Consider the following 25,489-nt stretch of genomic DNA (forward strand, 5'->3'; position numbering starts at 1 on the left):
TCGCCAAACCAGGGGTGAGTACCGGCTGAATACCTAAACGTCGCCGAGAGAAGCTGGAGTCCTGCGTGGAGGAATTCCGACTCAGCCGCGAGGGTAATCGATCGAACCCCGATCTTAGCCTGCGAGTCCCAAAGCCTGCGGAGCTAAGGCCTTCGCCCATGAGAAGGATCTTGCCGACTGCAGAAGGAAACGACCCCACAGACGGTCACTACAGTCACGCCGCGTAGATGGCGGAACGGGTTCGGAATTGGGGAATCCAGTTCGACGGGCAGGATGACCCATTGTCCCTCTTGGAACTACTGGAAGAGCGTGCCCTCTCGCATGCGGGAAGACATGAACTACCTGCCGATGCAGAGCGACTTATGGATCGAGTTCCATCAGGAATTCCTAGCCTTCTTCCTGCCTCCCCGATACTTCGACCAACTTGAAGACCAGATCAAGGACCGCAAACAAGCGGTAGGCGAACCGTTCAAGGACTTTGGCATCGAGCTCCGTTTGATCATGCACCACGCCGGGTACGACGTGGCTAAAGAGCTCAACTGGATCTATGACAACTCTCTCCCAGCGTACCAGCTATACATGCGAAGACACGAACTGAGAAGTCTGGCGCAACTGACGATGTTGGCCACAGAGTTCGAGAGTATCCAGGAGCGAAACATACCGGCGACCCTCGTCCTGCTTCGACAACCATCAAGGTACACATGGCCGACGGCACAACGAGCGCAAATTGAAGGCGAGATGAATCGGGCCAAATTCCGAAAACCTCACTGGAACACCCCGTAATCCGCAAGCCGGCGCTCCAGCCCGGAAAGCTACACATCGGATGATCAGCACTTCAATCGTCGACCCACACGCGGCCTGTCGGCGCTGTGAAGAAGCTGGACACCGATCCTCTTCTGCTGGGAGTGCGGTAAGCGCGGAACACGCATTGTGGGCTGTTGCCGCCAATACCTGTCGGGGAACGACTCGCGTCCCCAGCTGACACGGGAACAGCCGGGCACGACGCTCTCTCAAACATCCGTCTAAAGAACCCGCTACAAGTACACGAAGGCCGGATAGTGGCGAGAGTAACCGTCGAAGGACGACGCACGGAAGCCACGGTCGACACCGGGGCATCGCGAAGCTTCATCAACGCTGACCTCGCCCGCCAACTCCATCAAAACAACGACCTGAGAGAGGCGTGCATCCAGATCCGCCTGGCCGATGGCTCGGCACTCGAGATAACTCAGATCTTGCTAGCGCGCGTCCGACTAGACGAGCGAGAGGTACAGATACCGCTCTTAGTACTACCAAATATGCTAGAGCAAGTCATCGTTGGGATGGATTTCCTACGCGCCATCGACATAACGATACAGTGTGGCACCACGCGCCTCCATCTTCAAGGTCACCAGCGCGCCGTTTTAAGCACGCCAATGATCACCGCCAGCCAAGTACACACCCCAAGACCCACGAACTCGAGACCCCCGCCGCTAACGGATCCCCCGACACGATACGAGACACGAGCAAGAGAAACAAGGAACACAAAACCCACGGCCGCATTGAGGCACACTAGTCCTAGGCCCACGGCGAGAAACCCAATATCAGCACGGCCCCACCTGCAACAACCGCCACGCAGCAGCCAGACGCTCGAGGTACCGGCTCCGACCGCCGCCCTGGCCCAGGACTGCAGCGACAACGCCACAAGACACAAGACCTCTACAACAGAGAGCGACCAGCTACTCCCGCATCCTCTCAGGCAGGAACCGGGAAAGGCGAACACCGCCACACGAGGCGCCAATCTGAACCCCGATGCACCTAGAGCCAACACGCCATCGATCGTCACCGACATCATGGAACGCCTCCCAGGCAGCCCCTCGCACATCGTCGGCATGCCTGTCCGAAACCTGCGTCGCCCAAACTAGTCGTCGGTCCAACGCTAGGATCGCCACCAAGTCCCACGGGCACCCCTCCCATGGTCGACACCCTCGCGGTAGCAGCTCACATAAGCGAATACACTCGTGAAGTCGAACCAACAAGCGAATTCAACACGACGATCCTCCCCGAGAACCTCGACCACACTTACGACCCAGGAATCGAGGAACCGTCCAAGGACGATTCGGAACGAATCTCCGACCCATGGCCCCCCGAAATCGCGCCGAAAATACAACAATTTCTGGACGAGGAGCTGCCAACACTCGCACGCCTCCGAGAGACGACAGATCTAAAGGAACATACCATCGTCATGAGGGACAACCGAACCATAAAAGAGCGGTACCGCCCAAAAATGCAGCCATGAGGCGGATCATCGACGAACAGGTCGACCAACTAATAGCCAAAGACCTAATCGAACCATCTCGGAGCCCCCACAGCGCCCCAATTGTCCTGGTCCGTAAAAAGGACGGGAGATGGCGCATGTGCGTAAACTATCGACAGCTCAACGAACGTTTTATCCCGGACGCACACCCGCTGTACAGGATAAACTACATACTAGAACGACTCCGAATCGCGCACTTCATCACGACCCTTGACCTGAAAAACGGATACTGGCAGATACCCATGGCCCGCGACAGCCGGGAAGCCACGGCATTCACGATACCTGGCCGAGGATTATACCAATGGAAAGTAATGCCTTTCGGTCGGACCCTCGACGCCGTCAACGGCGCGGACATGGAACCGTTCGCATTCACATATCTCGATGACATCGTCATCGTCGGGAAAAACTTCACGGAACACCTGAACAACATGAAGGAAGTTTTCGCACGACTACACAAGGCGCACTTACGGATCGACACAGACAAGTGTGCCTTCTTCCAGCGCCGGATAAAATACCTGGGCCACATGATCAGCGAAGAAGGTATCCACACGGACCTCGACAAAATCGCGGCCGTAACAGAGCTGAGGCCAACGAACAACCTGAAGGATTTACGACAATGCGTAGGCATGGCCGGTTTGTACCGCAGATTTGTCCCAAACTTTGCCACCGTGGTCCAACCAATGTCACTGCTGCTGAAGAAAGGGAAAGCATGGACATGGGGCCAGGAACAACAAGACGCCTTCGACGAGCTAAAAATACTGCTCACCACCGCACCAGTACTCGCCTGCCCAGACTTCAATGTCAAATTCTCCCTGTAGTCGGACGCAAGCAACCCTGGAGTGGGCGCAGTCCTCACCCAAGAGATCGAAGGGAAAGAGCGGGTCATCGCATACGTCAGTCGACGCCTCAACGAAGCTTAGGAAAACTACTCCGCCACCGACAAAAAATGCCTAGCCGTCATCTGGGCGATCAGAAAACTGCGATTCTACCTCGAAGGCTACCGTTTCGATGTGATGACCGACCACCTTGCACTAAAGTGGCTGAATACCCTCGAGAGCCCATATGGTAGAGTAGCAAGATGGGCACTCGAGCTACAGCAGTACCAATACGACGTGCATTATCGGCCCGGCAACCAGAACGTAGTCGCAGACGCGCTATAGAGACAACCATTAGAAACCCTCTCCCGCATCGAGGAAGAACACAACACAGCATGCACCTGGCTCAAACAAAGGATCCAGCAAGTCCAAGACGAACCCCAGAAATACCCGGACTACGCGCATTACACATACTGTGGAAACTATGGCTGCCTATAAATTGCCAAACGATAGTACTCCACGAATGCCACGACGAGCCAATAGCAGGTCACCGCGGCATCCGGAAGACCATCCTAAGGATAACGCAGCGGTATTACTGACCAGGACTACACCAGGAAGTACGACGATACGTATAGGGCTGTGTCACCTGTCTGAAGCTCAAGACCACACAACGCAAGGCCGTTAGTAGGATTCTCACACGCAAAGCCGAGGAGCCCTTCGCCACGGTGTGCCACTATGTCGTCGGACCATTACCACGGTCCAAACACGGGAACACCATCCTGCTGGTCTTCTTCGACACTTTCTCGAAGTGGGTCGAGCTGGTGCCCCTCAAGAAGGCGACAACAGCAAATCTTGAACGAGCCTTCAGAGAACGGATACTAAGGTGGAGAAATTAAAGGTGGATAAATTTAACTTCTCTTATGCCAGGGAGATAGCCTCGTTTAAGATAAGCATCTCCCCAACTCAATTTGACACCATTTGCTCCGCCAAATTTTGGCCGGAGCATTTGGTGGTGAAGGAGTTTAAGGCTAAGAAGAAGAATAGGCCCCCCATATCCCTTCCAAATCTTTCCAGTGTGCCACCCTCAACCTCAACCTCAACTTCCTCTTCCTCAACTTCCCGTCTTGCTTCCACCTTTCCAAAAAACTAACTTATCTTTTAGTAACCTATCAGAATGTAAGAGGCTTGCGTAGTAAGCTCAGCATTCTTTTCCCGGATAGTGTAGCATTTGCTTCCCACGTTATTGTGTTTACTGAAACCTGGTTAAAGCAGGAGATTCTTAGTTCCGAGGTTTTGGCAGGTCGGTACACAACTTTTAGAAAGGACCGTTCGTCTCGACGTGCAGCAGGGGTTCTAATTGCAGTGGACTCTTACTCCACGTCAGAACATGCCACAGTCCAAGTTCAACAGGAAATCGAATTCCTGTGTGTAAAACTGATTCTTCCCGCTTTCGCTATATTCATTACGTGCTCGTATATCCCACCTTCTTCGGATATTTCAATTTATTAGCAGCACTTGTCCGCTTTAACCGCTGTTTCTTCCTCGCTATCTGATAAAGATCGTATGATAGTTCTTGGTGACTTCAACTTGCCAGGAACTGTTAGGTCTTCGGTAAAGGAGTCTAGTATCCTAGTGCCCATGTCACGACATGACTTTGTTGACGGCTTGCTTGACCTGTCCCTGTCTCAAGTCAATCATGTGAAAAATTCCTTGGGTCGATTGCTTGATCTATGCCTTGAATCGGATCCGACCATAGTGTTGTTAACCCGAGCCCTTCCGCTCACTATACCGGAAGACGCCTACCATCCTACTTTCGAAGTGTCGCTAGATATAGGACCAACTGTATTGGATCGGTCGAGTAGGCCACCAGAACGTGTCCGTCGCTTTCGTAAAGCCGAGTTTGCGAAGCTTAATAACCTCATTAGGGATTTTGATTGGTCCGCTTTGTATTTGTGCACTGATGTTACAAAAGGCACAAACATTTTTTACAATGCTGTCAGCACATTTTTTGATTCTTGTGTCCCGCTTTCTTGCCCGATTAGATCTGAAAAAACCCTTGGTTTACCAAAGAGTTATACAGCCTAAAAAACTTAAAATCAAGACTTTATAAAAAACTTCAAGAAGTGGGTTCTCCTACTTCTCACTCTCGTTATGTAATAGCTCGGTCAAACTTTTCAGTTCTTAATGCTCAATTCTATAAGAACTACCTATCTCGTTGCAGGATACGTTTTTCTCATGACCCTAAACAGTTTTACTGCTTCGTAAACAGTAAGCGTAGAACGTCCGCACACCCATCCTCGCTATCAGTTCGTTATGCGCTGGCAAGTAATAATCGCCGATCTTTTTGCCCAATTTTTCCAAACCACCTATTCTAAGGAAAGCTACTCTGGTCATCCGTACCCATACGGTTTACCGAGGTCGAAAGGCATTTTAAGTCCCTTGTTAAATGAATGTTCTATACTTCATGATCTTCGACTAGTTAAGCCGGTGTTTTCACCGGGTCCAGACGGGGTTCCTGGTTGTGTACTCAGGTACTGCACCGAGGCACTGTGTGGACCCTTGCTTAAACAATGCACCATGTCCATTGATTCCTCTTACTTCCCCCCGATCTGGAAGGAATCGTTTATAATATTTCTCCATAAAAAAGGTAGCAAGTCTGACGCAAAAAATTATAGAGGTATAGCAAAGTTATCCGCTATTCCCAAAATGTTTGAGGAGGTTTTAACTCAGCACTTGCAACATCTCTTTAAGTCACTTATATCTCCCACTCAGCATGGATTTATAAGTCGGCGATCAACCACCACGAACCTGTTAGAGTTTACCTCTTTCATTATTAAAGGCTTTCAAGCTAACTTACAGACGGATGTTATTTACACCGACTTTAGTAAAGCATTCGAGTCTGTAAACCATTCCCTTTTAGCACATAAACTTGACCTTTTAGGGTTTCCGCCCAACCTCCTGAGATGGATTTCTAGCTATCTTTGTTCTAGGTCTCAAAGAGTCCTCTTCAAAAACTCCCTCCCTTTAACAGTAAAGGTTTCTTCGGGAGTACCACAGGGCAGCCATCTAGGCCTCTTACTCTTCACACTCTTTATTAATGACTTGCCTTTAGTATTAACATACTCTCGAGTACTTATGTATGCGGATGATGTTAAACTCTGTGTCAAGTACAAGGACATTTCATTTCCTTTTTGGCTTGCAATCCGATCTCAATAGCTTTCAGTCATGGTGTTGAGCAAACTTGTTACACCTTAATGCCTCGAAATGCAAAGTTATGACATTTCATCGTTCTAGCCCTTTGTTGGCTTCCTACACCCTATTTGGTGGTTCTCTTGAGATAATTACCCTGGTGGATGATCTGGGTGTAATGTTAGACCCCAAGTTAAAGTTTTCCGAACACATTTCTACCATGGTAAATAAGGCCATGGGCGTGCTTGGGTTTATACTCTTTTTTTACTTTTTTTACTCTTTTTACTCTTTGCTCTGCGGGGCCTTAACTGGGGTGCGGGTGAATTTTATACCGTTGTTCCTTCTACTTTGTAGATCGAATTATTCCTTGCATGAACCGTTTAGGGTCTTATGCTCGGATTATAATTCCCTCTACCATATTATATCCTCCACTAATTCTCTTCCTCTTATTAAATTACTAATCCTTACACACCTTTCTATTAATTAGTAATTGTAGTGGTATTCGTAAATGTATTTTGATTGCATGCTTAGTTTTTTAGTAAGTTTAGTGCTAATTTTCCTCGAATGTTAGTCTAATAGCTATCTTTCTTGCATGTTCGCGTTTGGTTCGGCTACGCACCGCGCGTCATGCGGCAGCGCCCCTCGGTCGGTTGGGCGGGAGGAGGGCTGCGTTTTGCCTGGGATCCGCGCGTAACATCCTTATGCTGGTGTCACACGGGCCACTTGACGGTGCAGTACTTCGCCTCTTGAAAGATGCAGGCATTGCATGTCAACGTCCAAAAAAAAAATAAATAAATAAGCAGCTTTGGCGTGCCGAAACTTTTCGTATGCGACAACGGCACGCAGTTCACCAGCCGGTCCTTCGGAACCTTCATACGAACCGCAGGCGTGGAGCTGCAAAATACAGCACCGTATTGCCACAAGAGAACCCAACGGAGAGCGCCAACCGGACCGTAAAGACGATGATCGCCCAATTCGTCGAAGAACACCAGAATACATGGGACGAACTCCAACCCGAAATGACACTGGCGATCAACTCAAGCGTCTCTGAGACGACCGGATTCAGCCCCGCGTTCCTCCTGCAAGGAAGGGAAGCCCGGCTCCCCGGTGCTCTATACGACGAAGTCACGACCTGGATAGGAAGCACTCCAGAGACGGCCACCAGCAAAGCAACGAGGCTGAAGGAAGTATTCGCCATCGTCCGGACTAACATCCATAGAGCCAGCCAAGAGCAAGGGAGACATTTTAAACTCCGCCGGCAATTATGGTGCCCCGCCATCGGGTCATTAGTACTGTTACTCCAACACCACCTCTCGAACGCCGCCGAGGGCTTCGCAGCAAAACTAGTTCGATGGCCCCTACCAAGTCAATAGCTTCCCGATACCGAATATCGCCAAATTACAACATCGTGAAAGCCGGAAGCAGAAAGTCTCGAATATAACGCTCATTTGACGTCACGACCACGCGCCCCACAAATCCGCTGACGAAGCGAAGAGAACGCGGAAACCCTAAAGCAGACCACAGAAGAAACATGACGACAAGCCACAACCGGCGACACCGTCGAAGGGGAGTCTCCCAAATTATAGCAAGAAAAGGGCACGCGGATGACCCAAAAGCGCACCCATGATGCAACGCGGAAGAAAAGCTTGATTCGCAAGTATAGACCCCGAAAGGCGATATCATCGATCACACTATGTACGCCCACACTTGAAGAAACCACCAGAGCCCGACCAACAGCCCACGAGTCTTCGTATCTCTCGCCGGGGAAGAAATAGCAGGGTGTAACGAGCCTAAAAGGGTTCGATACAATCCTTCCCCCAACGTATGATAAACATAAACCTACTACTAAGTTACAACACCCCGCATATATTATTTACCAACACTCCCTCCACACATAACTACTCGACACGCAACGACTCCAACATCACTGACTGAACACACCAGGTCGCGCAGACTTCCCCCACTCCAGACAATGTGACCGATACAGTGCCATCGGCCACGAAAAGATGACACCGCGAAAGCTCGCGACGAACGCCAACGTCGAATACGCCAGGTTGCCAAAACACAAGAAGCGAAACCGGGTCAAACTACGATCGCCGAACCGGCGAAAAGCAAGCCCTACGCGGAAATGCATTTTGTGACCCCCGCTGACACAGCAACAAAAGGCATATAAATAGGTGCCAGCCAGAACCAGAAGACAGCTTACGCAGAAACTCGGCTCCGAGTACCGACGTTGTACCAAGAACTTACGGAGGAGTCTGGAGATCAGTAAAGTCATCGAAATAATCTAAAAAATTAAAAGTGTTAAAGTATTCATCATAAAGTGTCTAATCAGCCGAACAAGATCGAGCTGCGTAAATTCATTCCAACCAGCCGAGACACCGACTCTACCCCACTCCACGTTTACAAACACCAGTTAATACACACGACGAGCAGTGTTGAAAGCGAACAGACGTGTTTATAGTGTGCCTCCAGCGATCATAAAGAAAAGAAGCTTTAGACCCTCCTAAAAAAGGTAAATAAGTGAGTGCGTGGTTTCCAGTAGGAAGGGGGTACGCACCAAGCCTGGCCCAAGCGTGAAGGGAATCCTGCAGCGAAGGTACCAGATAAATTTGGGTGCACCAGCCAGGGTTAAGGGGCGGAGGGGAAATTTAGTTCCGCTGTCTGCCGCTCTCTCCCATTCGGACCACAAAAACAAAGTTTTTCCGCGCGCACACTATCAGGCAGCTATACTATCGGCCTCACAAGTCTTGTAGCAGCCAGCCGCCGACAGGCGTAAAACTAAAAGCAAAGAAGAAGAGGTAAAAGCAGAAAGGTGCATATTTCCAGGCAGAATTATTCGTCCTGGTAAAGTGTAAGTGATACCTGCCTACATCTAGGCCAAAGTAAGCAAGCACAGGTCTAAATAGGGGAAAGGGCTGAAGGTCGCGGATCCGACTATTTGCCAACCCCCCGCCTAGGCGGTGTCCCGGAAAATGGGGCTATGGGGAACGAGAAAGGGCGGTATATCCCCCATCGACCAAAAGCCAATGGAAACTTGTGGCCAGCGCGGGTTCACCTATCGCCTGACTTGGAATAGCAAGAGGCATGAAGGTAGGAAACCCCTTTGCTAAAAGCGCAGCGATGGCAAGATCCCCCCCTCAGCCAAAGGCCACGCCATTGGCGCAGCAGCTGGCTGAATCGATAAGCAGCCCTACCACGGCACCAAAGTGCCTGGCGGACGCAGTAAGCCAAATAGGTCTAATCTTGAAGCACCTCTCGACCATGTTCACGGGCCAGAGGCACATTAACCAACGGATGAGAGACAGCTTAACACAGCTAGTAAACCTGCAGGAGATGGTAGCCGATCTCATCAGCCAAGATAATGGCAAGATTCCCGAGCGCAAAGAGGCAGACACGCAGACAACGCCAATAGCCGCAAGTAGGAGTCAAGCGACACCAAAACGTGCAAGGGAACCAACGGCAGGCCAGAGACAGACACCGCCGAAGAAGTTCAGGTCACGGGAGCGAACGGACCGCGACACTGAAACCCAACGGTCCCCAGCTGGCAGCAGTTCGGAAAGAAACCAGGAGAAAACAGGCCACGAAGAAAACGCGATCAGATGCCGTAGTGATAGCGAGCGTAGGAAACACCACCTACGCGGAACTACTAAAATCGGTAAAAGGAGATGCAACACTGAGCCATGTGAGCGGTGACGTGGAAAGCATTAGGAAGACAGCTAAGGGAGATCTGCTGCTGCGCCTCAAAAAAACCCCGAGTCACAGCGCGGAGGAGGTCAAAACAGCGGTCGGAAACGCAATAGGGGCCAAGGCAGTGGTACGGGCCCTGACTGAACAAACGAGGCTTGAATTAATGGACCTGGATGAAGTCACAACAAAGGAAGAGATATTGGAAGCATTGAAGCATGCCACGGGGGTATCCAAAATCCCCGAGGACCTGTTAGATCCCTACGAGCCACCAGAAGCGGGATGCAGATAGCCACCCTATCCATCCAAGCAGTCGCCGCCAACAAGCTCGCTGCAATGGGAAAGATAAGGGTCGGCTGGGTAAACTGCCATATAAAGCAAATAGTGTCGCCAAAACGATGCTATAAATGCTTGGAATTCGGGCACATCTCAGCAAACTGCCCCGGAGGAAACGACCTCAGAGGAGCGTGCTTTAGATGTGGAGGCAGAGACCATGAGGCCAGAAATTGCAGAAAGGACCCACACTGCTTACTCAAAAAAGGGTAGCCCCACGCACTATGCCTCGGGAAGTTTCAAGTGCCCGGCGTACCGCGAGGTAGTTAGACTTCTCCAATGTTAAGAATCATCCAACTGAATCTTAACCATTGCAGGGTGGCCCAAGACCTTCTCACCCAATCCGTTACAGAACTCAGCACGGACCTGGCACTGATGAAGGAGCCCTACAATACCGAGAGATCCAACACGTGGGTCACGGATCAATCGGAAAAAGCGGCAATCTGGATGTGCGGCAAACCGGCACGGCACCTAGACGGAGTAAAAAGATCCAAAGGATACGTACGAGGGCGGCTGAAAGACCTTTGGGTATACAGCTGCTACCTACCACCCAGCTGGTCACTCGAGGAGTTCAGCGGCGAATCGACAACTTGGCAGATGACATCAGGGCGCATTTGCCGTCACTAGTAGCTGGGGACTACAACGCCTGGGCAACGGAATGGCAGTCAACATCAACGAACGCCAGGGGCCGTGTCTTGGTGGAGGCTTTTCCCTCCCTGGACATAGTCCTAAAAAACGCTGGTTCCAACCCAACTTTCAGCAGAGCATGTACCACATCCATCATAGACCTCACCTACATAAATACTCGACTAGCAGTGAACACGTCATGGCAGATCAGCGAGCAGTACACCGCGAGGGACCACAACGATATCCTGTGCAGCCTCCAGACCAGAAGAGCCACCCAGAGTTTCGCTACGAGGGGGCACTACAAAGAAACCACGCTGAACACATCAGCCTTCAGGGCAGCCCTAGCAGGACTAGCCGATGTGGAAGGCGAACACGATCTAGTGGCACAAGTCATGGGGCAACTCGAAGGGGCGTGCAAAGCTAGCTTGGAGCGCAGCAAACCGTTTAAAGGGCATAGGCCGATATTCTGGTGGAACCGGGCAATTGAAGAGGCCCGCCAAACATGCATAGGCGCCAGAAGGGCATACCACAGATCTCGCGGAACAGCAGACATCCAGGCTCTCAAGGAAAGCTATACCCGAAGAAAGAAGGCACTGAAGACGGAAATTAAAAATAGTAAACAACGATGCTTCTTAGATCTTTGCGACGAAGCCGAAAATGATCTCTGGAGTAAGGCCTAAAAGGTGGTCATGAAGAAGACCGGCGCATTAAAGCATGCGGCCCCAACAAGAGCGAAAAAAAATGGAGACGATTGTCGAGCACCTATTCCCAGCGCAGGACACGCAGGTTGAAATAATGACGATCCTTGGACAAGGATCTGTAGTCGAACCGCTATTGTGGAATACCATGTACGTTGGAATCCTTCGCCTCAACTTCCAGCAAGCATTCGAAATCGTTGTATTCGCTGACATTGTTGCGGTGACGGTCACGAAGAAAACACTCGCGGAGACGGAGAGCTGCATGAACAAGGCAATAGAAACCATAAGCGACTGGCTCAAATTTGCCGAGCACAAGACAGAATCGGTCCTCATCAGTAGCAGGCAACAGGTGGAGACGGCGAAGATAACCGTAGGAGGAGCCGAAAACGAGCGATAAGGTTATGCTCGACACCCGGCTGTCGCTTAGAGAGCACCCGCAGCAGACACACCAGAAGGCACACGGCGTAGTCATGGCGGTTTCAAGAATGATGCTGAACCATAGAGGCCCAAAGTCGACGAGCAGGAGACTGCTGTTTAACGAGGCCAAGTCATCAATACTATTCGCAGAGCCAATATGGGCCCATGCTACGAGGACCAAGAGTTACACTAAGGGCATTGAGTCGGCCTTCAGACTTGGCGCCCTGCGGGTCAGCTGGGCGTTCCGTACAGTCTTCACAGAGGCCATAATGGTCATAAGCGGCATACCACCGGTCGAGCTTGCAGCGTAGGAAACCAGCGAAGTCCACAAGGGAAAAAAGGCCGCCAACACACAGGCAGACGCTAGAACAGCTAAGACCAGGGCGAGGGCTGAATGTGTGGAGAGCTGGCAACGCAGATGGGATAATGCCGTAACTGGCCGCTGGACCCACCGACTAATCCCCAACATTGCAGCATGGATGAATCGGCGGCATGGAGAACTTACGTTCGAACTGACACAAGTTCTCAGAGGTCACGGGTGCTTTAAGGAGTACCTTTACCGCCGTGGCCACGAGGAAGATGGGCTGTGCAGCTGCTGAGGAACAACAGAAAACGCTGAGCATGTCCTGACCACATGCGCCAGATTCGCAGAGGCCCGTAGGCGAGCGGAAGGCACCCTAGGGGCGCCCATAACAGTAAAAGGTTTGGTACCAAGGATGCTGGAAAACCAAACAAAGTGGACGGCGATATGCAGTCTTGCAACAGAGATCGCTTCGGAACTAAGGCGGCTGGATCGCACACGAAATGAGCGGCCGTAACAGGCTAGCCAGCCTTGTGAAGCAATGCTTCACGGCGGTCCCACAAGTCTGGTCCATATACATACGTAAATGTTATATAATTGTATTCTAAGTTTTATATTACTATATTTTATATCTATATATATATATATATATATCCTATTTTTAAAAATGATCTATTAATGCAAATTTCAAGAATTGTGGTGAAAAGTGTAATTTCTTACTATATACATATCAAAAAGATTTTATTAATCTACGACTCATGAATCTACGAATCTACGTTTCAGTGTGGGACTTGTTTCAAAAATTAGTTTTCATTAAAAGTTGGCACATGTTGAAGGCCTCACCTTAACCTTCAATTACGTAGACATCACATCTGCAAGATACCATTCAAAACTCAAAACACGTAGTAAAAACCCGACTGATTAAGATTCATCAAAAATATTTAATCAGGTCTTGACTTTTTTCAATTTTTGACAAATTTCAAATGGTTATTAATATGGCACTTTTTCACTTCACGTGCTTTACGATAAAAACAGTTGGGCTACACAGCTGATTTTGCCAATGTGGCGCCATCTATGGAAATTTCTGGTACGCAGCTTTAATGGTCACTCTTTTTCTAATGCAGAGTGATCAAAACCAGGTTTTAGTTTTGACTTTTCAAAATTAGGCTTTGACCAACAAAAGTGGTCGTTCGGACCATAGTGCAGCATCGTCAGCTTTTTCGGAAGTGTGTTTTCTCTAGCAAGGAAACTAGTTTGAGAAATGAGCAGTTTTCCTGGCAACGAAGACATGGTGAAAAGATTATGTTTTTCAATAAATTATGGAAAAATATTAAGTTTAATCACCTATAAAAAAATTATTTTTATTCGTAAAATTTATTCACATTAAATCTGATTTTAGCACAGTACGTATTCACAATGGTGACATGAGAATATCATCAAAGTGTTTTTAAAGTCAGTGTGAAACATAAATAGTTTGCGAGTAGCACACGATTCAGTTGAGCGTGATGGGATAATTTGTTGTTTAGTGTGGACTAGGGCTTAAAAGCATACATATGTATGTACAGTGGGTCCTACGTGAACATTCGGTGCAATGCTTTCAGAGTTAAGACCTTAGGTTTTAGCAGCTGTTTTCAGAACATTTGTTTCACCATTGCATGCAAAGGTAGCCGTCTTAAAATAAAAATCTGTCTCTTTTTTTGTTGTTCTTACAGCAACAGCAGCCTTTTTATCTTTCCAGAGGGCGTACATTGCACTGCGTAAGCGCGTAGTGCAAGCGTAGCGTAGTAGCGTAGCCACTCCAATTTCATTTGTTCTTTCTGGCAATGTGCTAGACATAGATATTTCATAATTCAACGTTCTCGAATCTTCTAAATTATGGATGCTACAGACTTTCGCCCTTTGTGGGTTCGAAAGGGGGCTTTGCCAAATTTTTAAATAAACTTGATTAAGTGTGATATCACAGGAGCCTACACATGAAATTTGGTTGCTCTAGCTCTTATAGTCTCTGATAGTTAGACGTCAAGCAAGAAGAACAGACAGACATTGATACATCGACTCGGCTATGGAACGATTCCTTCCTTCTGGGTGTTACCACGTAACCATACAATATATACATATATGTGCCAGTTCACACTACGAAGTGTCACACGACGGGTAACCAGATTAAGCACCCCAGAGACTTCGGCTCTGGCGTACTGACGCGTCATCATGAGAGAGCCAGAGAGAACATCTTTGCATGTGTTAGTACACACGCTATATGTTTTGACAAAAATATGTGTTTGTATGCTTTTTTCGTTTACAGAGATCTGATGCTGATGCTAATTTCTGTTTTCTGTTGTGCCTCCAGCATATTTCAATGTATGGGTGCACACGCATTCTCACGTACTTAGCGTGTGTATTATTGTATTGCTGGCCGCTAGAACTGGAATTTTAGTTTGGTTTTTGTTTTGGGTCTCTTAATGAATGAAAAAAATTAAGAATGGGCAGGAGTGGGTTCACTTAAACGCGTTAAATAAAATAAAAGCTGTTATTTTTCTGATTTTTACTACAAAATATAAAATATTATAATCGCTCGCAGCCCGAGTGTAAATTCTTTACTCATCTTTCTATTTCCTATCCTATTCATTTTCTGTACCATTTTGGTCACTGTACTAAGCTAACGTAACGTAAGCGTAGCGTATCTTTTCTTTCCTCTGCCGTCGCTATGCCGTAAGCAGCTGCGCATCGGCTCGCTTGCCTCATCCAAGTGTATCACTCTTTAATACTATTGTAAAAGGCTCTGGCATCTTTGGCCAACCTCATCACACATATTACCAATAACCAAGAAAAAAAAATTAGAACGTTTCCAAATTCATTAAATTGTGAAATTATTGAACAATTATAGACAGCGAAAAAGCTCGTTGTCTCAAACATAATTTTAGAACATCTTGAAGTCCGTCCGTCCGTCTTTCCGTCTATCCGTCCCCTTCAGCGCCTAGTGCTCAAAGACTATAAGAGCTAGAGCAACGATGTTTTGGATCCAGACTCCTGTGATATGTCACTGCTATAAAAATATTTCAAAACTTCGCCCCGCCCACTTCCGCCTCACAAAGGACGAAAATCTGTGGCATCCACATTTTTAAAGATACGATAAAACCAAAAACACAGAAACACAAACGTAGAGGATGACTATATCTTCTAGAGTGCGAAATCTGAACCAGATCGTAAAATTATTATAGCCAGAATCAAGAAAACAATTTCATTCTTTCTCGCTCTGTCTCTCTCTAACACACAGGTTTCATGGTCGATTTTGCCAATTGCAAAATACGAGTTCAAGGATCTCAGAACCTATAAGAGCTAGAGCAACCAAATTTGGTATCCACACTCCTGTGATATCGGACCTTGACCGTTTTGTGTCAAAATTTCGCCACACCCCCTTCCGCCCCCGCTAAGAACGAAAATCTGGGGGGTATCCAAAAATTTCAGAGACTATTAACGCCAGAGTAACCAAATTTGGTATCCGCTCTCCTGTTAGATCTCACTATAAAACATTTATCTCAAAATTTCACCCCACCCCTTTCCGCCCCCACAAAGAACGCAAATCTGTGGCATCCACAATATTGAAGATACGAGAAAACGCACGATCATAGAGAATGACCGAATCTATGAGACTGCGATCTGGATCAGATCGGATCATTTTTATAGCCAAAAGGAACAAATTAATTTGCAGTGGGTACGCAGCGCCCGACGACATGTTCAGATACGATTTCTGTCTCTCTCGCACTCACAAATTGTCGCTCAATGTAGCCATACTGACTATGTATCGGGTATAAATGTAGAGTTGCGGTGTCCGCAGCAACTCACAACGTTCCCCCTAGTTTGTACTATATTTCTCGTTTTTCTCTCTTTTTAAGCAATTTTCACAGAAGTTGATATCAATCGATTCTTTATTTTTTAATGAAACTTTATCAGGCGTTTCTGTAATTCACTGTTGCTATTGTTCGTTTGGAATTATATTATGCACATCTGCCAGTTTAATTCTCTAAGCCTTAAAAAATGTTTCTATTGGTTCATTGCCTTGTTCATTTTCTGAAAATTCATAATCATTGCAAGGATCTGCATTGAATGGATTTAATAAAGTATTTTCAGACAAGTTTGATGTTTTACACACTCCTAAATACTTAACATCAAAAAGCTGGTCACAAATTCGTGCAGTTTTTTTCACCAAATTGCTATCCAAACCACAAACCTCAACCCATTTATTTATTAAAAAATAATAAATTCTGTGGAAATTTAAATAATCTTATAGGGAAATCGGACGAACTATTTCTACCCACTGAGACAGGATGAAATAATGGATTTTATACCGGATTTTCGGTTATCTTTTTAATTAGCTGGCGACATAATATATTATAATAAAACAACTATGTAGGCTAATAATAATAATTATATATAATGCACTTCACTGCGCACTGATTCTACAGACACACTCAACGCATTCACTTGCCGAAAAGGGGGAGATAGGCTAGCCACTCAAACGTAGAGCTTTTATCTGCCTTAGTCCTACTATGCCTTGCTTAACAAACTCTCAGTCACACGTGGATATGCATATGCAGGTCTCTTAATCCTAGTGAAAATGCAGCTTTCTCTACAAAATCTCACTTACTATTCATATGCAGGTCTTTTAGTCCTTCCAGCATATGCACATTTAAACACAAACACTCACACCCACTTAGATAAAAAAAAGGGAATCTAATATAATCTAATGTAATTAATGTGGCATAAAAGCAACGTACTAGCGGAAAAACGAATCAGTTGTCTTTCTCCCAAGATTCACGCGCGCTTCCAAGATACGCATTCCTTCCCACATACACTTTCGTGCCCTTTTCTAAGAAGCTTGCCACCAAAACATCAAGACAACAGTAATTTTAAATAACATCATGCAATATACGAATGTAAACTGATATATTTATGTAAATATGTATGTATGTATGTACATAAGATGTTTCACAATTGACTTTATACTTGATTAATTGTCCATGAGAGTATTCAAGGTGCGACCGGTATCTAAATTTTTTTCCATCCGTTTCTGTTTCTGGTGTAAAACCAATTCCATGTATGTATGCATATTTTTTTTAGTATGTGGATTGTCGGGTCAAGCAGCTTAAATATTTTAAATTATTTCCAGTGGTGCGGCCCAAAGGAAATGAATTTTGGTGTTGTCGTTTCCAATGCCCCCACTGCAAAGATCATTTGCTACCGCATATGCGCATGCAGCGGAATTCTTTCTTCTCCTTATGTCGCAATCTCTCGTACTTGGCTTAACAGCGTCCCCGAGCAGCTCTAACGCTCGCGGGCTATCATACGCTCTCGCTCGCGTCTAAGCTTGCTGCATAGGGCCCGGCAATTTGGCCCGTCAGCCCTTGCATGGGCAGTCTTGAGATAATCGTCGCAGCTATTAGATTAACATCCCCGCATCAATCGTTCGCCCAAATCATCTCCATATGTACATACGCGATAAGTTGGTTTACATATGCAAATAAATTGTGAATTATAAACAGCCTCTCGACTTTCATTAACTTCAAATTGCAACAGTTATTAAAAACGCATAATAGCTTAACATTTGGTGACCCCAACATGATTGTGCAATAAATAATCAATCAGTGCAATCACAAACTAATATAGCATTCAAAGATCTAAACTAATTGCCATCTCAACAGTGTCATCGACCACATAAGTTATCCATACATATATACACCGGCCTCTCCTGCATATTCGGTAGTGCACGTAGCTGTTAGCTTTCGCTTCTCTTTTCGGTCATCTTCCAGTAAGAAACGTTTCTTACACCGGCCGCCTTTGTATATACGGTTGGTACATAGCTGTTCGCTTGCTGTGCTCGGCTATTGTCGTCTATTGCTCATGTTACTCTTTGCGATCATCTTCCCGCTAGAGACGTGGCTCTCCCTGCTAACGCTACCGCTACCAAGGAAATCAATGCTGCTAACGAAATTCCAATGACCAGCGAGCAAAACAGGGTATCTTGCTTGAAGCTAAAGTCAACGGAATTATGCGAGAAAATGAAAAGGTTAGTTACCGCCTGGCAGAATGAGTCGTTGGACTGTGACTACTACATGCTCGTGGTAAAGCAAGAGCAAGTCGAGAAGTTGATCGGCAAATTTGAGATGTTTCACGGCGAGCTTGAGGAATTGGATCGAAGCGAAATTCATAGTGGTTTGTGTGACATTTTTGAGTCAGTTGCCAGCTCGCTGAAGGCGGCGATTATGAGGGAAATGGCTAAGAGTAGCGGCCGCATGCCGCTTCATTCTACCTTGGCTGGAGGAAACACTACGGTTGAGTTTGCCGGCTCGCAATTTCTACCTCACCGTAGACAAGTACCATCCCTGCCTCCTATACAATTGCCGACGTTTAGCGGCGGGTATGCGAACTGGACGGAGTTCTATTCAATGTTTGCCACCATCATCGACAGCCATCCGGACTTAACAAACATATAAAAGCTCCAGCATTTGCGTTCCTGTCTGTGGGATTCGACATTGGAGACTGTTCGGTCGCTGGAAATCTCAGATGGCAATTATGCTGTGTCATTAGATTTGTTGGAAAACAGATTCAATAATTGGCGATTGATCTTTCAGGCACACATCAATGAGATCTTGGCGCTCCAGGCTGTGGAACCTGGGTCAGTGGTCATGCTTCTATGGCCTCGTTCTTGGAGCAGCGATGCAGATCATTGGAGACGATGGACTTTTCTATGGCAAGCTATGCGTTGTGCAATCAGGTGGGCAGAAGTAGAAAGCATAATAATTCTAGATCCACATTGGTTACAACGAACCAAACCGTAGCACGCTGCGCGCTGTGCAACGATGGTGCTCACGAGGTCCAGCACTGTCAGAAGGTTAAAGCGCTGTCCCCCACAAATCGCCATAAAGAAGCCAAGCGGCTTTCCCTGTGTATAAATTATCTCAGACAAGGCATCGATTACTTCAGTGCACCTCTAGCAACTGTCGCACCTGCGGGGGTAGACACCATACCCTCCTTCATTTTGGTAGCCCTGAAGATACCGCAGTCCAAAGGAAATCAGCGCCGTATACTCCATCTCAGTCTGCGCTGTCTGAGTCTACGCCGTCTGAGCATACCACTGAGCCCTCTACTTCAGCGGCTACCTCGTCTGCCCTTATTGCCCAAGATCTCAGGAATGGTGTTGTTCTACTTGCCACGGCCACGGTCTTAGTCAAAAATTGTTCCGGAGTTTTAGTTCCCTGCCGAGCGTTGCTGGATTCCGGCTCCCAGTTGCATCTAATAACTTCTCGTTTCGCGAATCAGCTTCAGCTTCGAAAAATTAAATCATCGACTGCAGTCTCGGGAAAAGGCGACACTAGCTTCGTCACGGATGGATTTTCGGTCAACGTTAGCCTGCACTCTCGCTCATCGGATTACTCAACTCTCATCACTGCCATTGTAGCCCCTAGCATAACCGATCGACAGCCAAGCTTTGGAATTGACACTCAAAACTGGAACATTCCATCTACACATACCACTATCTGATCCGGAGTTTTATAAGCCGCAGCGCGTCGACCTGCTAATTGGCGAAAGTCTGTTTTTCGAACTCCTGTGTGTTGGTCAGTTAGATCGTCGCCCTGATGTTAAATCTCAGTATGCAGCATTTATAAAGGAGTACCTTGATTTAGGCCATATGTCTCAGGTTCCTACCCAGTCAATCAGCAACTGCAGATATTTTTTGCCTCACCATTGCGTCATGAAGGAAGATAGTTCTACGACTTGGTCGAGGCTATGGACTGGCACTTCATTCCTCCGCGCTCCCTTCATTTTGGTGGTCTATGGGAGGCTGCAGTGAAGACGGCCAAGTACCACCCCTACCGTGCGATAGGCAACTCGGTTCTTGGATTTGACGAGCTGCGGACGCTGTTGTGCGACATCACGGCAGTGATTAATTCAAGACCTTTAGTTTCAATTTCAGAGAGCCCTGCCGATCTAGATTTTCTAACTCCAGCGCATTTCTTGAATGGTGGCCCTCCTTCTTTGTTCGCTGAGCCTGACGTCACGCAGCTAAACTTCGATCGCCTGGACGGCTGGCAGCGCGTTTCGTACCTTCAGCAGCTCTTTTGGTCCCGGTGGAAGGAGGAGTACATAACGTCACTGCAGCAGCGCTCAAAGTGGCGCACTGCGAAGCCTAGTTTAGCAGTCGCAGATTTGGTGCTTGTCAAGGATCAGAATCTTCCTCCCATGAAGTGGCCACTGGCGAGAGTGGTAAAGCTTTTGCCTGGACGAGATGGCGTTTCCCGAGTTGCTGTGCTGAAGACGTCATCTGAATCCACAAAGCGCGCCGTCAACAAGCTGTGCCTGCTGCCTCTTAAAGATGCATGCAGCGGAATTCTTTCTTCTCCTTATGTCGCAATCTCTCGTACTCGGCTTAACAGCGTCCCCGAGCAGCTCTAACGCTCTCTGGCTATCATTCGCTCTCGCTCGCGTCTAAGCTTGCTGCATAGGGCCCGGCAATTTGGCCCGTCAGCCCTTGCATGGGCAGTCTTGAGCTAATCGTCGCAGCTATTAGATTAACATCCTCGCATCAATCGTTCGCCCCAATCATCCCCATATGTACATACGCGATAAGTTGGTTTACATATGCAAATAAATTGTGAATTATAAACAGCCTCTCGACTTTCATTAACTTCAAATTGCAACAGTTATTAAAACGCTTAATAGCTTAACATGGATAATAAATTAGTTCTTATATCGAGAACCGACGGCGTTTACATAATTTTTATAATTTATAATCCACCTGTTTAAATTAAGGAAATAAATGTGTAATAATATTATTTTAATATTTTATATTTTGTAGTATAAATCAAACAAATAACAGCTTTATTGTATTTCCCGCGCCCTAGTGTACCATACCCCCACCCCTGCCCATTCATTAAGAGACCCAAAACAAAAACCAAACAAAAATTCCAGTTCTAGCGGCCAGCAATACAATAATACACACGCTAAGTACGTGAGAATGCGTGTGCACCCATACATTGAAATATACTGGAGGCACAACAGAAAACAGAAATTAGCATCAGCATCAGATCTCTGAAAACGAAAAAAGCATACAAACATTTTTGTCAAAACATAGTGACATATAACACATGCAAAGATGTTCTCTCTGGCTCTCTCATGATGACGCGTCAGTGCCCGAACGCCAGAGCCGAAGTCTCTGGGGTGCTCAATCTGGTTACCCGTCGTGTGACACTTCGTAGTATAAACTGGCACATCTATGTATATACTGTATGGTTAGTGGAGTTACACACATCCATTTTCATCATTTTACTCTGCTCATTTTGAATATGGGGTATAAAAAGAATCGAAAAATAATTAAAAAATCATTAAAACGCAGAACTGAATAGGATAAAATCAAAAATCTGCTTATTTATTGCCTCTAAGGGCTCGCGCACACTGTAGCAGAAATCGGAGCTGAAATGGCGCTTTGTCTATTTCCTTAAGTGGCATCAATAAATATCATTCTAATTATTATTATTATATTGTTAATGAACTATTACTTCACAGCACGTACAGTAGCCAGACGGAAGCTTTCTTCGCTTTTTTTTTTTTTTTTAAATTCCGTGTATTTTAACCACATTTCCGTTTCGTATTACTTTTATTTTACGAATTATTATTACATTTTTCAATTATTATTTATTTTGTATAATAATAAACATTGTGATGTCTTTCGAGCGTTTGCTGTACTTGAGGACATAGTATATTATATTTGTTATTGACATATGTAAATGGTAAATAATAAATTTTTTTTGCCCAATTTATCACCTTCCAGAAATTTTAGAAATAAAACTATTTTTCAAATATTTTTAATAGTCCCGCTTATTCCCCAGCGCTGGGTTAACCGTAATTTCGCTTAACAATATTTTGTAGCCCATATTCGATCACTTATGAACCAATACACTTGAACAAAATCAGCAATAAGCTTGCCAAAAAAACAAACATGCTTGATCGATCAAACTAAGCTGAGATGATTTCAGCGAGCTTTTTCAACTCAGCTCAGTCGGCAATGTGCGCACTTGCACCGGTGCAGTGTGTTTGTTTTTTCAGAGCTTAAAAATGAGCTTTCAGCTACAGTATGCGCGAGCCCTAAAACTAAAACGGATAATGCGAGGATGCGAGGATGCTAAGATGCTAAGATTTTTAACTCTGAATGGCTTCCAAAGTGGAAGACAGTGTTCCGCAAAGCGTTTGCCAGGATCTGGTGTACTGGTTTACTGGTGTACCGTCGCCATCAATTGGTGTTCCGCGGAAAAAGTCAAGTTTTGGTTTAGATAATACACCTCAAGAAAGCTGAGAGCTATAAAAGCGATGTGCTTTGTTGTGCGAAGACAGCGTCACCAGTGTGACAGATACAATCCTACGACACATTAATGATATTTCCATTGAAATTAAATCAACGCTAATTGAACATTTAAAACTTTGTGGATTTTTGTAAGCAAAAAATCGACGAGTCTACTGATATCAGAATTAACGCGCATCTCATCTCAAATTTGAGGTACACTGACGGATATAAAAACGAGGGCGAACGTTCTTTGTGGGGGCGGAAAGGGGTGGGGTGAAATTTTGAGATAAATGTTTTATAGTGAGATCTAACAGGAGAGCGGATACCAAATTTGCTTACTCTGGCGTTAATAGTCTCTGAAATTTGTGGATACCCCCCAGATTTTCGTTCTTAGCGGGGGCGGAAGGGGGTGTGGCGAAATTTTGACACAAAACGGTCAAGGTCCGATATCACAGGAGTGTGGATACCAAATTTGGTTGCTCTAGCTCTTATAGGTTCTGAGATCCTTGAACTCGTATTTTGCAATTGGCAAAATCGACCATGAAACCTGTGTGTTAGAGAGAGACAGAGCGAGAAAGAATGAAATTGTTTTCTTGATTCTGGGTTTAATAATTTTACGATCTGGTTCAGATTTCGCACTCTAGAAGATATAGTCATCCTCTACGTTTGTGTTTCTGTGTTTTTGGTTTTATCGTATCTTTAAAAATGTGGATGCCACAGATTTTCGTCCTTTGTGAGGCGGAAGTGGGCGGGGCTAAGTTTTGAAATATTTTTATAGCAGTGACATATCACAGGAGTCTCGATCCAAAACATCGTTGCTCTAGTATGCTCTTATAGTCTTTGAGCACTAGGCGCTGAAGGGGACGGATAGACGGACAGACGGACGGACGGACAGACAGACAGGGCTCAATCGACTCGGCTATTGATGCTGATCAAGAATATATATACTTTATAGGGTCGGAAACGATTCCTTCTGGACGTTACACACATCCACTTTTACCACAAATCTAATATACCCCAATACTCATTTTGAGTATTTTCCGAAGTAGAGATAGCGTAGCACAGTTTTGGGCGCATATAAAGAATTATAGATGTTATTTATGCGAATTTGGAGTTTAAACTCAGTTAAATAAGATCGCATTTCTCACTGAATATGTTTTTATATTAGGTATATTGATTTTAGAAATAAACAAATAATTAAATAAACATTGCTTTTGCTTTAGTCTCCCTTTAAATTTTCTTGATTTGAAAGGTGTACTTCGTAAACAATAGGTTTGGTGTTAAGGACTCACATTTTTAACGCATTCTTGTTATAGAGCAAACAGAAAATAAATATCTATGTGAATTTATAAAGATATTGATTTTTCCTTCGTTACTTCGTGTTTTTATAACTTGCCCACTTATGAATCGCAGACTTATCGATAAGATATACTGTCTGTACATCAGAAATATACCGAAATTTACTTTTTCATTTGCAAAATATACTTTAAGCATACCGAATAAAAATTTTTTGTGTAAAGCTACTATTTATTTATTTATTAAATTAGCAAATTATCTGTTAATAATGGTACTTAGTTACTAAAGGCGGAAAAAGAGAAGTTAAAAGTTAGCTAAATTTAAGTGATTATAAATATTGCATGCAATTAGTTTAAGAGACAGTTCAGGGGATAGGATTTGGCAGAGGGAGTTATAATTATGGCATAAAACCCTAAAAGGTTCATGATCGGCATAATTAGACCTACATATGGGTAAACAGATAGGCCTAAAAGTACGGGTAGGTCTAGATGGAACGGCCAAGTCAATCTGACCCAAGAGAGTTTGGGAGTCAACAGTCCCGAGAAGGAGCTTGTGCACGAACATTACGCCATTGCATATTCTGCGATGGTGCAACGACGGCAGGTCAATAAGATTTAGCCTAGACCGGTAGGGTGGCAAGATTCTACCCGGGTCCCAGTTAAAGTTCCGAAGGGAAAAAATTAAAAATTGCTTTTGCACGGATTCAATAACAACCTGCTGCTCTTTATACTGCGCGCTCCACACACATGAACAATACTCCAATATAGGACGTACTAACGAGATGTACACTTGTTTCGTAACGTACGGGTCGTCAAACTCCTTGGACCAACGCTTGATGAACGCTAAAACACCCTTAGCTTTATTTACAGTTGCAGCTATATGGGTGTTAAAACACATCATATGATCAAAAAGGACTTCGAGGTCATTTGAACATATGAACATATGAGACAAAATAATAAATGGTAAAATGTCAAAGGTTTGAATTTGGAAAGGTTCAGAAAAAGAAGATTAGTTGAACACCACAATAGTAGTTCACTTAGATCAAGTTGAAGGCGTGTGTGCAAATACCAATCAGAGTAAGAAAGACAGATTTTAACATCATCAGCATACATTAGTGTAGTAGAGTATGTTATAACTTGAGGAAGGTCATTCACAAATAAAATAAACAGAAGCGGGCCCAGATGACTTCCCTGTGGCATACCTGAAGTAACATTAACAGTATTTGACAACACGTTAGAAAACAAAACACGTTGAGTACCACGATAGTTTTCAGTGTTTGATCTTGAACCTTTTTTGTGAAGCGGAATGATGTAGGACTCATTCCCAATTACTGGGAGACAAGACTGTTCTAACCATACATTATTTAGATGTGACAGTTCATACACCGAAAATTTCGGACTAGTTCCGCGCCGGTTGCCGCTCAACTACATAGTTAGGCGGGAAGCAAACGCCGACCAGTCTTAACATATCCGTAATATAAAGCCGCGTTTGTTTTGT

At 45.6% G+C, this 25,489-nt stretch overlaps 1 protein-coding gene across 2 annotated transcripts in view; it reads right to left on the reverse strand.

Moving 5' to 3' along the window:
* The window catches only part of Cep164 (centrosomal protein 164), a 142,729-nt gene extending 118,595 nt beyond the window's left edge, over positions 1–24,134 (reverse strand). For both annotated transcript variants that reach the window (XM_033381874.1, XM_033381875.1), the window contains exon 1: positions 23,989–24,134. The gene's annotated coding sequence lies outside the window, so the exon portion shown is untranslated. The remainder of the gene's footprint in view (positions 1–23,988) is intronic.
* Between the last annotated feature and the right edge of the window lie 1,355 nt (positions 24,135–25,489).

The sequence above is a fragment of the Drosophila pseudoobscura genome, chromosome X, assembly GCF_009870125.1.
Source record: "Drosophila pseudoobscura strain MV-25-SWS-2005 chromosome X, UCI_Dpse_MV25, whole genome shotgun sequence".
NCBI lineage: Eukaryota > Metazoa > Arthropoda > Insecta > Diptera > Drosophilidae > Drosophila > Drosophila pseudoobscura.